Raw genomic sequence first — 16,286 nt, 5'->3', positions numbered from 1 at the left:
TTGAATCAGCATAGTGATCATTTAGCTGGAGAGAAGGGAGTGGATCTTGGAAATATTGTGGAGGAAGACCAAATTCATTCATTCATTCATTCAATCGTATTTATTGAGCGCTTACTGTGTGCAGAGCACTGTACTAAGCGCTTGGGAAGTCCAAGTTGGCAACATCTAGAGACGGTCCCTACCCAACAGTGGGCTCACAGTCTAGAAGGGGGAGACAGACGACAAAACAAAGCATATTAACAAAATAAAATAAGTAGATGAAAGCACTGTGTAATTTTGGTATTTAAGAATTTGTGCCAATCCATCAGTGGTATTTGTTGAGCACTTACTGTGTGGAGGATATTGTACTAAGCCCTTGGGGGAGTTCATTGTAACAGAGTTGAAGACACATTGCCTGCCCATGAGGAGCTTACAGTCTAGATGGCAGGTGTTAAATTATGATTATGGTGCTGTGGAGCTGAGGTGATTATCAAGTGCTTAAAGGGTACAAATCCAAGGGCATAAGTGACACAGAAGTGAGAGGGAGTAGGCGAAATGAGGGCTTGGCTGGGGAAGTTGTCTTGGAAGAGATGTAATTTTAATAAGGCTTTGAAGGTGGGGAGAGTGGTTTGGCATGGGTTCGGCAGCGAGATAAACAAGATTGGGGTGTAGTGAGGGGTTCATGTTTAGAGGAGCAAAGTGTATTGGCTCGTTTGTAGTAGGAAATCAGTGAGGTAAGGTTGGTGGTAACAAAACAGCACGGCCTAGTTGATAGAGTATGGGCCTGGGAGTCAGAAGGACCTGGGTTCTAATCCTGGCTCCACCACTTGATTTCTGCAACACCTTGGGCAAGTCACTTAACTTTTCTGTGCCTCAGTTACCTCATTTGTAAAATGGGGATTAAGGTTGTGAGCCCCAAGTGGGACATGGACTGTGTCCAGTCTGAATTGTTTGTATCTAGACCCATGCTTAATGCAGTGCTGTGCACATAGTAAGCACTTAACCAAAAAAAGGAGGGGGTGAGTTGATTGAGTGCTTTAAAGCCAAGTACCAAACTAAGACCTGGGGCAGATACAGGTTAAGGTTAACCAGGTAAGACCTAGTCCTTGTCCTTCATGGTACTCGCAGTGTAAGTGGGTGGGAGACAATGTATTCAATCTACTATCTTACAAATGAGAAACTGAGGCATAGCTAAATTAAACTACTTACCTAGAGTCACTCACCCAGCTGGCACGGCAGAGCCAGGTTTAGAATTGACTTCCGTGCTTGTGCTCTTTCTACTAGGCACACTGCTTCTCTTCATCCACTCTGTCCTAGCCTTTTCTGCCTGTGCAAGAACGGTTATATTCCGTGCCCTCTCTGCAGTCACCAAGCTCCTTAAAATCAAAAGTGTGGTGAGGGAACGTTGGAAAATAGGTGAGAGGCTGTGAACCGTGTATTTTAAAATTAATGTCTTCTGTCCACAGCCAGAAAAATGTATAAGAAGGAAAGTTACCAGCCTCTCCTAAGATGTCACATTTGGGCATTATATTGGAAACAGAATCTAGCTAGGTGAATTTAGTGTTTTTCTTTGGAAACTGATGACGTAGGTGACTTTTGAGCTAAGTGAATAAAATAAGTGTCTACAAATAAAATCTGGAGCCAACAGGAGCATTAAGAGGAAAGTAGGCAAAAATAATGTATTTTGATTTTTGTTTATTTATGGAAATGGATATAAAAAGGGCTGAAATAGGAAGATGAGTGAAACCTTCCAGGCTTTTAATGTGAAAATGATCTGTTCTTGGAAAAGTAGTCTTCCATGGGTTATTAAACATGATTCAATAAATGTCAATTATTCATAAAATGACTGACTTTGTTGTTTTTGCCCATAATGGCTGTCTCCTGTAATTATCACGGGGAGAAAAAAAAGAGCAGGAGGGTGGCTGGAGGTGGCACTCAAAAAAAAAAAAGAACCTTGTCACTCATGGCAAGCAATATAGCATGACATCATATGGACACCATTTTTGTGGCAATTCTCTCCAGTCCATCCAAATCTGCCCGAACTTGGTGGGCGGGCAGAGGGGATGGTTCTCTGGAGTACTCTGACTCCCCAACCAGTCATTCCAGAAATGTTATGTTCCCCTCCCAGGTCCCTCTGAAAACAGCCATCTCTTCGGGGCCCCAGAACTCAGAGAGGGTGAAGCATCATGGCTAAGTAGAAAGAGCAAGGAGACTTGTGTTCTAATACTGGCTCCACCGCTTGTCTGCCATGCAACTGTAGGAAAGTCAATTAACTTTTCTGGGCCTCAGTTTCCTCATCTTTAAAATAGAGGTTAAATACTGCTTCTCTATTCCCCTTAATATTTTGAGCCCCATGTAGAATGGGGACTGTGTCGGACCTGATTATCTTGAATCTACCCCAGCCCTTAGTGTAGTGCTTGGCACTTAGTAAAACTCAAAGACAAACAGTGGGGTGCTGAAAATAAAAATACTGATACAACAGTATCTGATGCTGAATTCATACTGAATAAGGTGTCAGAACAGCTGAAAATTGGACAGTCCAGCATAAAAACAGGCAAATAAACCCACCAGTCAAATACCAAGTGATTTGAGACCATTTGAATTAATGAAATTCATTATTTGAAATGTGACATTTTATCTTGCAAGTGCAGACAGAATATAGGAAGACTGAGAGGACTCATTGTTTTAAATTGCTCTTGATCATGTTTATCTCTTATTAAATCAGTTGTCACCACCATGGATATTGAATTTATTTTGCCTACTTCTGATTTTCCCCCTTTTGAACAGGGTACAAGATTTAATTGGTAGAAGTGCGTGCACACTAATTAAGACTCTTGTTATACTGAAGTGTTCATTATAACTAGGGTCCTCTGCCTGGCTTTATTTATATTCAACATCATATAGGATACAGTGGCACTGTTTCTTTCTGTGATGAAAACCTATAACCATTTCATTTATAGGTGTTATAATGTTGCATGTTTCTGTAACTTTCGGCTGAAATGGCTGATGTTTCTCAGCAGCATGGCCTAGGGATAGAGCACGGCCTGGGAGTCAGAAGGATCTGGATTCTAATCCCAGCTTTGCCACTTGCCTGCTATATGACTTTGGGCAAGTCACTTCAGTTCTTTGTGCCTCAGTTGCCTCATCTGCAAAATGGGGATTATGACTGTGAGCCCTTGTGAGACGGGGATTGTGTCTAGCCCGATTATCTTGTATCTGTCCCAGCATTTATTACAGTGCCTGGAACATAGTAAGAGCTTAACACATACCAGAATTACTGTTATTATTATTATTCTGTAAGGTGCATATGGGTGATAAGTGTACTGCATCATTTATGAGATGCCTGTTGCTGAGGCAAAGGAGTGAATGACCACAGACATTGGCTGTGAATGACCACAGTCATTGGCTGTTCAGGATGAATGTGATCTGGAGACTATTGTCATTGGCTGTTCAGGTTGAATCCGATCTGAGGATTATTTTCATTGGCTGCTCAGGACAGCTGCCTGAATGGCACTCAGAGAGTCCAAGACAAGCCTTGTTCCTCCACAGAGGTGGATGGGTATTTTAGTATTTTACCTGAAATAATACACCTCTCCACCTGAAATAATCCCCCTCTCTGTATGGATAAGAATAGTTTTTGTTGTGCCAGACTGCCATGGAAGTCCTTGTATTTATCCTCTTCGGGATCCTGAAGCAATATAGTGGTGATGGTCTTTATTAAGCTCCTCCTTTGTGGAGCATTGAACTAAGCACTGGGAAAGAATATACAGTGTGAGCCCATTGTTGGGTAGGGACCGTCTCTATATGTTGCCAACTTGTACTTCCCAAGCGCTTAGTACAGTGTTCTGCACACAGTAAGCGCTCAATAAATGCGATTTAATGGGGGGGGAGGGGGATTAGATATAGTCCCTGTCACTTGGCAAGATCACAATCTGAAAAACAATCTGAAAAATAGGTTTCAACTAGTCCTGCTCAACATGATAGGCATTAAGCTTCAAATTATAATGTAAAATCTCTCCACTCCCAATCCCTTTTTTCCTCCTATGCACTTGAATCCATATCCTCTAAGCACTTGGGTACTCATTCCCCTCCCCAATAGACACAGAACTTATGTTTACCTCTTTATACAATTGGTTGCTTCCCCTACATGTAATTTAATGAAATACCTGTCTTGCCCACTACAGTGTGAGCTCTTTGAGGGAAGAGATTGTGCCAATTTATTCTATTTTGCCCTCTCAAGCACATGGAACAATGCTCTGTACACAGTAAGTGCTCAGTAAATACTGTTGTTTGATGTTCTTGTGCTCTTTCTCCTTTCTATTTAATCAGTCGTATTTATTGAGCACTTACTGTGTGCAGAGCACTGTACTAAGTGCTTGGGAAGTACAAGTTGGCAACATATAGAGACAGTCCCTACCCAACAGTGGGTTCACAGTCTAGAAGGGGGAGACAGAGAACAAAACCAAACATATTAACAAAATAAAATAAATAGAGTAGATATGTACAAGTAAAATAAATAAATAAATAGAGTAATAACTATGTACAAACATATATACATATATGCAGGTGCTGTGGGGAAGGGAAGGAGGTAAGACTGGGGGGATGGAGAGGGGGACAAGGGGGAGAGGAAGGAGGGGGCTCAGTCTGGGAAGGCCTCCTCGAGGAGGTGAGCTCTCAATAGGGCCTTGAAGGGAGGAAGAGAGCTAGCTTGGCGGATGTGGGGAGGGAGGGCATTCCAGGCCAGGGGGATGATGTGGGCCGGGGGTCGACAGCGGGGCAGGCAAGAATGAGGCACAGTGAGGAGATTAGCGGCAGAGGAGTGGAGGGTGCGGGCTGGGCTGTAGAAGGAGAGAAGGGAGGTGAGGTAGGAGGGGGGCGAGGTGATGGAGAGCCTTAAAGCCGAGGGTGAGGAGTTTTCAATCAGTGTTATTTATTGAGTGCCTATTGTTTGCAGAGCACTATACTAAGCTCTTGGAAGAGTACAGTATAGCAGAGTTGGTAGTCAAGTCACTGCTTACAACAAGTTTACAGTTTAGAGGGGAAGACGGACAATTGATATACATAAATTACAGTTATGTGCATAAATGATGTGTGGCTGAGGAATGTATAAAGGGTGCAAATCCAAATATGAAGGCAGTACAGAAGGGAGAGGGAGAAGAGGAAATCAAGGCTTAGGTAGGGAAGGTATCTTGGAGGAGATGTGCTTTTAATAAGGTTTTGAAGATAAGGAGAGTGAGTTTCAGGCCAGAGGAAGGACGGGGGCAAGTGGTCATTGGTGAGATAAATGAGACTGAGGGACAGTGAGTCGGTTGGCATTAGAGAAGTGAAGTGTGAGGGCCAGATTGTAGTAGGAGAACAGGGGTGTAAGGGAAAAAACAAGGTGATTGAGTGCTTTAAAGCCAACGTAAGGAGTTTCAGTTTGATGCAGAGGTGGATAGACAGCCACTAGACGGTTTTGAGGAGTGGGGAAACCTGGACTGAATGATTGTGTAGAAAAATGATTTGGACAGCAGAGTGAAGTATGGACTAGAGTAGGGAGAGAAAGGAGTCAGAGACGTCAGCAAGAAAGCTATGCAGTAATCAAGGCCGGGTATTACAAGTGCTTGGATTAACATTGAAGCAGTTTGGATGGAGAGAAAAGAGCAGATTTTAGCAGTGTTGGAAAAGTCGAACCAATTGGATTTAGTGACCAATTGAATATGTGGGTTGAATAGAGGGTTGATCAAGGATAATACCAAGGTTATGGGCTTGTGAGACTAGGAGGATGGGGATATTGTTTACAGTGATGGGAAAGTCAGTGGGAGGAGAAGGTATGAGTGGGAATAAGAGGAGTTTCTATTTCCTTTAATTTCCTTGAGGCAGAGCTCATGTCTATGAAGTCTAATGTACTCTCCCAACTGCTTAGTAGTGTTCTGAACCCAGTAGGTGTTAGTATATACGTTTGATCAAACCAAGATACTTGTGCATATGTATGGAGGGGAAGATTATACTCATATTTTCAAAGGTATTAAGGTTTGGAGATATAGACATATGTATGAGAAGGCCTATAAGAGTACAAGGATGATCCGCAGCTTTTAAAATAGCAGAGGCTCAAATTCATTATGGAAGGAAAGCTGGAGTTGGCCCAACTTCCTCTTATCCAAATTAAATCAGTGGATTATTTACATTAATGTCTGTGCCCCCCTCTAGACTCTAAGATCCTTATGGGCAGGGAACTGATCCACCAACTCTGTTGCATTGTAATAATAATGATAATGATGGTATTTAAGCTTTTACTATGTTTCAGGCACTGTACTAAGCACTGGGGTGGATACAAGCAAATTGAGATGGACACAGTCCCTGTCCTGTGTGGGGCTCACAGTCTCAATTCCTATTTTACAGAAGAGATAACTGAGGCACAGAGAAGTAAAATGACTTGCCCAATGTCACCCAGCAGGCAAGTGGCAGAGCCAGGATTAGAACCCCTGACCTTCTGACTCCCAGGCCCGTGCTCTATCCACTGACCCAGGCTGCTTCTCTTATACTCTCCCAAGTGCTTAGTACAGTGCTCTGCATACAGTTAGTGTACCTTAAATACCATTGATTGATTGACAACTGAGTATGGTTCCATGGATGCACTGGTGTTGGGGTGTCTTGTTCCTGAATTTCAGTAGAATCTGGAGAGCCATTTCTCCATCTCACAATCCTGCATCCCACCTAGATATGTTTTTCATCCTCATTTTAAGAGCAACTGGTTCTGAAAATGTAAGCCCTGATAATCATTCTATAAATGGAATAAGGGAAAGAAAATATAATTTATAATTTGATTCTGTCTTTGACAATAATGAGTTGAGGCCAGATATTATACCTAGGGAAGTTGATATTCATTTGTTTGGAGCCTTGCAGTCAAACAGTAATTGAGACAGGACTGGAATTGAAATGGCTGGAACCTCAAATGCAGGATTGTGTTGGTAGAAAAATTATTTTAATACAGTCAAATAGATACGATGCTCATACTAATATGTTGTCTTCCTTTTTTAAATTTATATTGAGCAGACACAACTGAGGGTTTTGTGTAGGCTATGCATTGAATTTGTAGTAAATGACTATTTGAAATTTCCAACTAATTTATCCTTTTAACTAATCCCTTATCCCAGATCTGTCCAATTTTCTCCTTTAAAATGTAATCAAATGGTAACAAGAGATGTTGTCACAAACTGAATTATCTGAAGAATCACTAAGGTGCTTTTATTGCTGTTTGTGTTAGCAATTAAACATTTGGCTAAGAAGCAGTGTGGCTCAGTGGAAAGAGCACGGGCTTTGGAGTCAGAGGTCATGGGTTCAAATTCAGGCTCTGCCAACTGTTAGCTGTGTGACTTTGGGCAAGTCACTTAACCACTCTGTGCCTCAGTTACTTCATCTGTAAAATGGGGATTAAAACTGTGAGTCCCCCCGGTACAACCTGATCACCTTGTAACCTCCCCAGCGCTTAGAACAGTGCTTTGCACATAGTAAGCGCTTAACAAATACCATCATTATTATTATTTGGCAACAAAGCAATGATGCAGAGCCAGCCATTAAATCCCCAACTTGCACACTTCCCTCCTCTCAAGCCAGCTACTTACTGTGCCTCATTCTTGTCTCTTTGGTCACCAACCTCTTGCTCACACCTTCTTTTCTGCCCAGAAGTTTCTCATCTCACACCCAGCAGACCACTGCTGTCCCCAACCACAAAGCCATTCTGAAATCACATCTCCTCCCTGATCAATTGGTCTTTCCTCCACCCCATATCACTCCCTATTGTTACTTCAGCACTTCTGTATCACCTAAAAACTTGGGTACTCCCCCTCCCCTCCTTCCATTTGTCTACCACCTCTGTTGTAGTGTACTTTCCCAAGCGCTTAGTACACTGTTCTGCACACAGTAAGTGCTCACTAAATACCATTGATTGATTGATAGCACTTATACTCTATTGCTTCCCCCTACTTGTAATTTATTTTAATGTCTGTCTGGTTTTTATCCATGTATTATTCCCTAGCACTGGGTACAATATTCTGTGCAAAATAAGCCCTTAACATACACCATTGTTACTACTATTTATTGAACTCCCACCTATTGGGGTGCACTGTACCAGACACCCTAGAAGTAGAGAATAACAAAGTGACAAGTGTCCTACCCACAAGGAGGTTATACTCCAATCAGGGAGGCAAACATATAAGTTACATTACATTATATTATTATTACATTATTAATATTACATTATATTACAAGTAGAGTGGTCAAAATTCATAGACTGAGCAGACATATATGCATGAGTACTTAGGTGGGTATGTATATATATGCTTTATAATACTTATATGTAATAAAAGTACTGGAGTTGGCTGACAAGGCTGAGTTGCGGGGAATTTAATTAGGAAAAGTTTATTGGAGGAGGTGGGTTTTTTGGGAAGGATTTGCTTGTGTGGTGAGGTATTCATTCATTCAATTGTATTTATTGAGCGCTTACTGTATGCAGAGCACTGTACTAAGTGCTGTTGGATGTGGGGAAGGAGTTTTTTATTTATTTTTTATGGAATTTGTTAAGCACTTAGTATGTGCCAGGCATTGTTCTAAGCACTAGGGTAGATTCAAAGCAGTCAAGTTGGACATAGTCCCTGTCTCACTTGGGGCTCATAGTCATAGTCCCCATTTTACAGATGAGGTAATGAAGGAATAGAGAAGTGAAGTGACCTGTCCATGGTCACACAGCAGACAAGAGGCAGAACTGGGACTAGAATCCAGGTCCTTCTGACTCCCAGACCTGTGCTCTATCCAACCCGTGCTCTATCCACTAGACCATACTGCTTCTCTGGGAGTTCCAAGCTGGGGGAACAGCATGAGCAAGGGGATGGAGGTGGAATAGTTGAAAGGAAGGTACATTTAGAAGGTTGGCTTGGGAAGATGGTTGACTTGAAAGTGTTTTTGTAAGCTGGGATCAGGAGAGTTTGGAGGCATAGGTGGAGGAGGTTCATTTTGAAAGCAGTCAGATCGCCTCTTGAGAGGATAGATGTGGGAGGGAATTGGGGTGGTGAGGGAGAAACCTTGGCGGACTTACACCTTTGTGATTTCAATTTTTTCCATGAAGTAGACTGTAGACAGCCTCTAAACTGTAAATTTGTTATGGGTGGGAATGTGTATGCCAACTCTGTTGTACTCTGTCAAATGCTTAGTACAGTGCTCGGCACAAAGTGCTCAATAGATCAATAGGCACCTTTGGTTATGTAGTTTACAAGGATGTTCCAATTTAGAGAGTGATCACAGAAGAGATCAAGAAAAAACATTATTTCCTGTTTTATTATGGTCAAAGTTTTTTCTTCATAATTCAGAAGAATTGATACTGCTAACACATCATTTTTATAGAATAAAAAGTGTTCTTGTATTTCCGGAGAAGGGCGAAACTGATACCTGTTTCCCTGCCATAATTCAATCAATGATGTTTACTGAGCACTTACTTTGTGCAGAACACCATACTAAGTGCTTGGGAGAGAACAATGTAACTGCATTGGTAGATAGATTCCTTGCCCACAACAAGCTCTCAGTCTCTTCATACTCACCCCCATGGCTGATTTCTTAGGGCTCCAAGGACATCTGCAGAAGGTAGGATAAAAATGTGGGGAAGCTTGTGAATAGGATATGTAGAGCCACAATGTACAGTTTTCTCTTTGAACAATCTACTGAAAGTATATCTTGAGTCCTCTTGGACTTCGGCCAGAATTACTACACCAAGGACTGTAGTCTAACCTTTGGTAGTTTGAGCCTTCAAGGTCCCTGGCACCTCTGTGATCCAAAAATTATTTTCAAAGACTGGGAAATTCCCTTCCAGGTTTGCTACTGCTGCGGGGTGTGTGTGTGGGGGGGGGGGGGGAGGGGTGTGTGTGGGGGTGTGTGTGTTCATTCCCCTTTTACACAAATTTGCAAGGGAGGGAGAAAGAATTAGAATGGCATAGTGGTGGTGCTACTATTATTTGAGTCCCAAGAAGTGATCAATAATAGTAACTGTAGTATTTGCTAAGTTCTTTAGATGTGCCAAATACTGTACTAAGTGCCGGGGAAGATGCAAGATAATCCAGTCAGGCACAGTCCTTGTCCCCCATGGGCTCATAGTAAATAGGAATAAGAACAGATATTTAATATCCATTTTATAGACGAGGAGACCGAAATGCAGACAACTAACTTATCCGAGGTCACAGAGCAGGCAATACTATTGAGTTCCTTCAATTCACTATTATAACTCCTCTTTGATTATTCTCAACCTGGATATATGTTGCCTGTCTTGTTTCCCTTCCCTCCCCCACAACCACTGATTGAAATTGCTTTTGACATTTCTTGAATTTAATATGAACTCAGAATGATTCTCTATATAAAGATAACATGCCCATCTTTCTCTAGATTGAAAAGCCCATTCATTTCTCAATTACCCTAGCTCTTTACTTAATCACCATCTAAAATGTGGGATGTTTCAAGTGTCTTTTGAAAAGGCATTATGTTCCCTTTGTGGATGAAATTAAAGTTACGGTAAAACTCCCGAGGGACACTATCTTTCCACTGATGGTTTCATGTGAAGAACTGAATTTCTGGTCATTAGAGTAAAAGAATCAGAAAGTACACTGTACCTCACCGGGTCCCCATTTTGAAAGTCAGCAGAAACCATCTTCTGATGTTTATTGAAGAAAAAAATGTTTTTATTCGTGAAGTGTTGTGTTCGCTTAATGGAAGAAGGTAAATATTGTCTTACTGAACAGGAAGCTGGTGTCACTCTGTGCTGGCTTTTCACTTTTCTGAAAAATGAGCTGCCGGCAGCAAATGTGATCCCGAGGCTTTGCAAACTTTATGAATGGAATTAACTCCAGTACATTGATTAGATGTAGATTCAGTCCTTGTTCTCTTTTTTAAAGGACAGTATTCAAGGGAAAGTCCTAAGCTAATGTCTGAAACAAACAGTTCCCTTGGGGGAATGCTCTTTGAGGGTGAAACTGACCCAAAGGACCAAAGTTGCTAATTTATGATGTTAGGAGTGTTTAATTTAAACCATCATTATAGCTAGCCATTTCTTGAAGGTTGGAGAAGATGAAGTTAGACTATTAATTAGGTTGCTTCCAAATACATGTAAAAAATTGTACAATTTGTACAATTTGTAGCCTTTGAGCCTACTGGCAAGAAAGTAAACAACTTTATGTAATCCTGTTGAATGTGGAGCTAGAGGAAGCTGTGAAATGCCAGATCGGAAGAAGTAGCCAACTTCGCTACCCAGCTCCTTTCCTGCCACATACAGTATGCCTGCTGTTATATAACAGCTTGTAAGGGCATTGGGTGGAGCCCCAGTTTGTTTTTTTTTTAAGAGAGATTTTCTGTACCATATGTTATTTTAGGAAGTAATGTTCTTGTTCTCCATGAATGCTCTGAAAGAGACCCATGTGGTATAAAATAAAATCCACACATTGAGACAGCCTTTAAGAGGTTCGAAAAGTTTTCTTCTTTCTTCCATTACCTGGATGAAAAAGGCATATGGAGGAGGAGGTGGTTGTTAGGGGCATCCTTTTAGACTTGCATAATCACCAAAATAAATTGTAGATAATGGCAGAGTTGGATGTGCCATGCGACTCAGCAAAATAAAGATTGTTCATTCATTCATTCAATTGTATTTATTGAGCACTTACTGTGTGCAGAGAACTGTACTAAGCGCTTGGGAAGTACAAGTCGGAAACATATAGAGATGGTCCCTACCCAACAACGGGCTCACAGTCTAGAAAGGGGAGACAGACAACAAAACAAAACATGTAGACAGGTGTCAAAATCCTCAGAATAAATAGAATTATAGCTGTATGGACATCATTAACAAAATAAATAGAATAGTAAATATGTACAAGTAAAATAAGTATAGTAATAAATTTTTACAAATATATACAAGTGCTTTGGGGAAGGGAAGGAAGTAGGGTGGGAGGGCATGGGGAGGAGGAGAGGAAAAAGGGGGCTCAGTCTGGGAAGGCCTCCTGGAGGAGGTGAGCTCAGTAGGTCTTTGAAGGGAGAAAGAGAGCTAGCTTGGCGGATGTGTGGAGGGAGGGCATTCCAGGCCAGGAGAAGGACGTGGGCCGGGCGTCAGTGGTTGGACAGGTGAGAACGAGGCACAGTGAGGAGGTTAGCAGCAGAGGAGCAGAGGGTGGGGGCTGGGCTGTAGAAGGGAGAAGGGAGGTGAGGTAGGAGGGGGCAAGGTGATGGAGAGCCTTGAAGCCGAGAGTGAGTAGCTTTTGCTTGATTTGTAGGTTGACAGGCAACCACTGGAGATTTTTGAGGAGGGGAGTGACATGCCCAGAGTGTTTCTGTACAGAGATAATCTGGGCAGCAGAGTGAAGTATAGACTGAAGCGGGGAGAGACAGGAGGATGGGAGATCAGAGAGTAGGCTGATGCAGTTCAGGCAATTACTTTTAAAGATAGAGATAGGAGAGGTCGCTCCAACTGGTTACAAAAGCTTGTTTAGCATTGCTCAGGTGCTGCTTTTGCTGAGCAATTGACGCCAGTGGTTTGGTACTTATTAATCAATCAATCAATCATATTTATTGAGCACTTACTGTGTGCAGAGCACTGTACTAAGCGCTTGGGAAGTACAAGTCGGCAACACATAGAGACAGTCCCTACCCAACAGCGGGCTCACAGTCTAGAAGGGGAAGACAGAGAACAAAACCAAACATACTAACAAAATAAAATAAATAGAAATGTACAAGTAAGATTAAATAAATAAATAAATAGAGTAATAAATATGTACAAACATACATACAGGTGCTGTGGGGAAGGGAAGGAGGTAAGATGGGGGGATGGAGAGGGGGACGAGGGGGAGAGGAAGGAAGGGACTCAGCCTGGAAAGGCCTCCTGGAGGAGGTGAGCTCTCAGTACGGCCTTGAAGGGAGGAAGAGAGCTAGCTTGGCGGATGGGCAGAGGGAGGGCATTCCAGGCCCGGGGGATGACAAGGGCTGGGGGTCAATGGCGGGACAGGTGAGAACGAGGCACGGTGAGGAGATTAGTGGCAGAGGAGCGGAGGGTGCGGGGTGGGCTGTAGAAGGAGAGAAGGGAGGTGAGGTAGGAGGGGGTGAGGTGATGGAGAGCCTTGAAGCTGAGGGTGAGGAGTTTCTGCCTGATGCGCAGATTGATTGGTAGCCACTGGCGATTTTTGAGAAGGGGAGTAACATGCCCAGAGCGTTTCTGGACAAAGACAATCCGGGCAGCAGCGTGAAGTATGGATTGAAGTGGGGAGAGACACGAGGATGGGAGATAAGAGAGAAGGCTGATGCAGTAGTCCAGACGGGATAGGATGAGAGCTTGAACGAGCAGGGTAGCGATTTGGATGGAGAGGAAAGGGCGGATCTTGGCAGTGTTGCGGAGCTGAGACCGGCAGGTTTTGGTGACGGCTTGGATGTGAGGGGTGAATGAGAGAGCGGAGTCGAGGATGACACCAAGGTTGCGGGCTTGTGAGCTTGTGAGCACTTACTATTAAGCACTTACTATGTGCGAGGCAGATAGTAGATATAAGCTAGTCAGGTCGGACACAGTCCAGGTCCTAGATGGGGCTCATAGCTTTAACATACATTGTACAAATGTTATAGCTGAGGCACAGAGAAGTTGAGTGCCTTGCCCAAGGTTACACAGCAGATATGTGGCAGAGCTGGGATTAGAACCCAGGTCCCCTGACTAGGCCACACTGCTTCTTTTCCTCACTACCCTAGGAAAGGTGGAGCCCATGCACTCCCTGTGGAGTAGACAGTGTCTTGGGGAGGCGAAGGGTGTTAGCTGTTTGTTCCCCATGGAGCCTGCCCAACCCCCATTCTGGTGGAGCGGAAATGTTGCAGTCATTAATCCGGTTCCTTCAGGAGTGCCTGAGAGAGGAAGCATTGTTGACAACCAGTCAGTTATTTCCTATAATCTTCGAATTATAGATTGTCTTTCAGTTTGAAATAGTAGAGTAATGGTATTTATTGACTGCCTTATGAAGGTGATGAAATTGTATCCATGGGTGTGAGTGTTGTTGGAAGGGGACTTCTTGCACACTTTATCCATTAATATAGAGTAAGGCCCCTTTTAATAATAATAATGATGATATTTAAGAGCTACTGTGTGCCAAGCTCTCATCATCATCATCAATGGTATTAAGTGTTTCCTATGTGCAGAGCACTGTTCTAAATGCTTGCCGTAGTACAGCACAACAGAGTTGGGGACCCCTTCCCTGCCTGCAGCAAGCATACAGTCTACAGATCTGTATGAAACACTGAAGTGAATGCAAGTTAACCAGACCAGAACTAATCTCTGTTCCACATGGGCCTCACCATCTAAAAAGAGGGAACATGGTGACTTGCCCAAGGTCACACAGCGGACAAGTGGTAGAGCCAGAATAAGAACCCAGGTCTTCTGATCCCGGGTCCATGCTCTTTCCACTAGGTCATGCTGATTCTCATTGTTCTTTACCAGATCCTTAACCATTTAGGTTGAGCATTCCTCAGAAACACCAGTGATTAAAGAGGGGAGAGACATGCCTACAGGTAGCAGGAAATGCATTTGATTTGTTTTTGCAGTAGTGGTGATGGTTGTGCTGAGCCATCCACACTCTCTTAAATGGTCCTCCTTTGCATAGTAGCATGCATTGTGGGAAGGCTACTAGAAAGAACTAATACAGTCATGGAACAGAATATCTCAGTGGCCATATTGGCATCAAATACTACCTATTTTGTATGACATAAGGAAAAAAAACTTAGTTCCACAGTAGTAGTGATAATAATTGTTAATCATTTACAGCATATGAAGCACTGTACTAAGTGTTGGAAGAGAATACACAGGTGGAAATTAAACACATTCCCTGTCCCTTGTGGGGTTCATGATCTAAAATCTAATCCCGGCTTTGCCACTTGTCTTCTGTGTGACCTTGGGCAAGTCACTTAATGTCTCTGTGCCTCAGTTTCCTCATATGCAGAATGAGGCTGAAGACTGTGAGCCTCATGTGGGACAGGGACTATGTCCAACCTGATTAGCTTGTTTCTACCCAGCTCTTAGAACAGTGCTTGACACATAGTAAGCGCTTAACAAAAATCATCCTTATTACATGATTATTATTATTATTATTATGAATAAAAGTTTAAGTGGGGAGAAGGGATTCAAGATAGACAGATCAGAAGCGATGAAAGGTTAAAGCACACCACAGACAAATGGGCAAAATAGCTTCAACGTCTCGGTGATCATGGAAGAATCCGAGAGTGTGTGGGAGCAGTTTTATCTTAGCCTGGCTTGAATGGAGCTTACTGGGAGCAGAGACCCTCAGTGGCAGGAGGAAAGACAGTGGTTACCACAGTGCTTTCCCTCAGTGGGGTGCAGGGTAGCCATAGAAAGGGAGAGCCTTTCCCTTTTCTTTAAAAACAAAAAAATAAGAAATGAAAAAAACTAGAACAACAATGGAAAAATTAACATTCCCCCCCGCACAATTAGATTGAGGCTGAAAAATATGGGCATATTAGAGTAGACCATATGCAGGCAAGGAGATTTTTTCAAGGGTCAGCACAGCACTATCAAACAGTGACTTCTACTTCTGGGTAGAAGCCAGTAGTTATCTACAGAATTATCCTTGAACAGGCTTTTAGACTGTCATATTTCATGACAGGGGTCACCATTCTAAAATACCTAGAGTGACAAGCATAAAGATTCCCCACTTCAATCCATACTTCACGCCACTGCCCGGATTGTCTTTGTCCAGAAATGCTCTGGACATGTTACTCCCCTCCTCAAAAATCTCCAGTGGCTACCAATCAACCTACGCATCAGGCAGAAACTCCTCACCCTCGGCTTCAAGGCTCTCCATCACCTCGCCCCCTCCTACCTCACCTCCCTTCTCTTCTTCTACAGCCCACCCCGCACCCTCCGCTCCTCTGCCGCTAATCTCCTCACCGTGCCTCATTCTCGCCTGTCCCGCCATCGACCCCCGGCCCACGTCATCCCCCGGGCCTGGAATGCCCTCCCTCTGCCCATCTGCCAAGCTAGCTCTCTTCCTCCCTTCAAGGCCCTACTGAGAGCTCACCTCCTCCAGGAGGCCTTCCCAGACTGAGCCCTTTCTTCCTCTCCCCCTCCTTTTCCCCCTCCTTCCCCTCTCCAGCCCCACCACCTTACCTCCTTCCCTTCCCCAAAGCACCTGTATATATATATATATATATATATATATATATATATAATATATGTTTGTACATATTTATTACTCTATTTTATTTTACTTGTACATATCTATTCTATTTATTTTATTTTGTTAATATGTTTGGTTTTG

Source organism: Tachyglossus aculeatus, chromosome 5 (genome assembly GCF_015852505.1).
Source record: "Tachyglossus aculeatus isolate mTacAcu1 chromosome 5, mTacAcu1.pri, whole genome shotgun sequence".
Lineage (NCBI taxonomy): Eukaryota > Metazoa > Chordata > Mammalia > Monotremata > Tachyglossidae > Tachyglossus > Tachyglossus aculeatus.
Note: the sequence above shows the minus strand (reverse complement) of the source record.